Source organism: Penaeus monodon, chromosome 23 (assembly GCF_015228065.2).
Source record: "Penaeus monodon isolate SGIC_2016 chromosome 23, NSTDA_Pmon_1, whole genome shotgun sequence".
Taxonomy (NCBI): Eukaryota; Metazoa; Arthropoda; class Malacostraca; order Decapoda; family Penaeidae; genus Penaeus; species Penaeus monodon.
Window position 1 is genome coordinate 31,173,182 of NC_051408.1, and position 1,299 is coordinate 31,174,480.

General features: G+C 48.9%; 1 protein-coding gene across 1 annotated transcript in view; it reads left to right on the top strand.

The window, feature by feature from the left end:
- Nucleotides 1–1,299, top strand: part of LOC119588211 — a gene marked incomplete at its 3' end in the record, with an annotated part of 43,184 nt that overhangs the window by 13,049 nt on the left and 28,836 nt on the right.

Here is a 1,299-nt window from a genome sequence, read left to right on the forward strand (position 1 = left end):
TTGGTGCTGTATTTTAAGAGGGTGATTCCCACTGTATTTAGGATGTCTCTTTCGTCGAAGGTCAATATGTCGTTTGTTTGATAGTCGAGTGTCATGTCTCGTTGGTTAAATTATCACGAAGGCCTATATAAACCTCTGTGGAAGTTCATCTCGTGGTAGAAGCCAAGTGTTATGGTCGCGCTGATCAGCTGACTGTGGGATGCAGTACGAACTGGATTCTTTGAACGCTAATCATGAAGTCTATTCCGGAAGTAAACTAAGCGTCTGCATTCTTATACATTTTTAACCAAACACCCGATCCTTTGCATCAGGCAGTGTTGCGTCTTTGTTCTCACCTTATAGCCATGTTCTCATCGGCGCCTTGACTTCGCCAACGCCGCAGAGGATCCCATTGCGTGTACATGGCTACCGCAAATCCACATACCATTTGGCTGATATCGCGCGGCGACTTGCTCAAGACACGTGGCGCAATATGCTTTACTTATTTAGGGAATCTCAAGCCAGATGTCGTAACTGTTTAACGACTAGCGTGCCGCATATGTAAACGTGCCATCGTAAAATGATAACGCCTCGTCTTCGCCGTCGATTTGTTGTGTCTGAAGAAGGAGGCAGCGGGAACTTATAAGGTGACATGGGCGGTGACGATGCCGAGCGACCGTAAGTCGGCATTATCATAACGGCGAGACGCGGATGTTACGGCCTGTGGCGAGCGGAGCCGATTCACCTGGGCTCTCGTGTCTTGGGATACCGCCGGCGCCCACCAAGGGAACAGAAGGCGAATTCGCGTGTGCTTGTTTATTCGATTTTAAGATGCATATATTTTCTAGATCTCTTTCATATTTTCAAACCGTAACAGGATTTAACCATCCTTTTACCCCTTTCTTCTTGTCTTGTGTTCTATATTTCGCTTCTTGTATCATTTTCCCATTTCATCATATCATCTTCCATTTTTTTCCCCTTTCTTTCCATACCAGCTTTACCTTCTTCCACCTTCCTTCCATATCAACCTTCCCTTCCTCCCCCACGCTTTCGTATGCTTGCACCTTATACCCGCTTTCCCATCCCCATCCTCATCTCCCGTTCTTCTCCGTGATGCAACTCGCTCCGGCCGCGGGTTTGGAAATGTCGGCGCTTGTAGGACTCGCGGTCCGGTCGGAAGGGACAGAGTTTGTTGACACGCCTCCGGGAGCTTTTACTCATCCAAGGCTGCCTCCCTCACCTTCAAGACTGGCCGAGTGGGCGTCGGTTAAGGGCTGTGTGCTCTGTTGCCGGAGTGGAGGGTTTGGATGGGTGTCATGG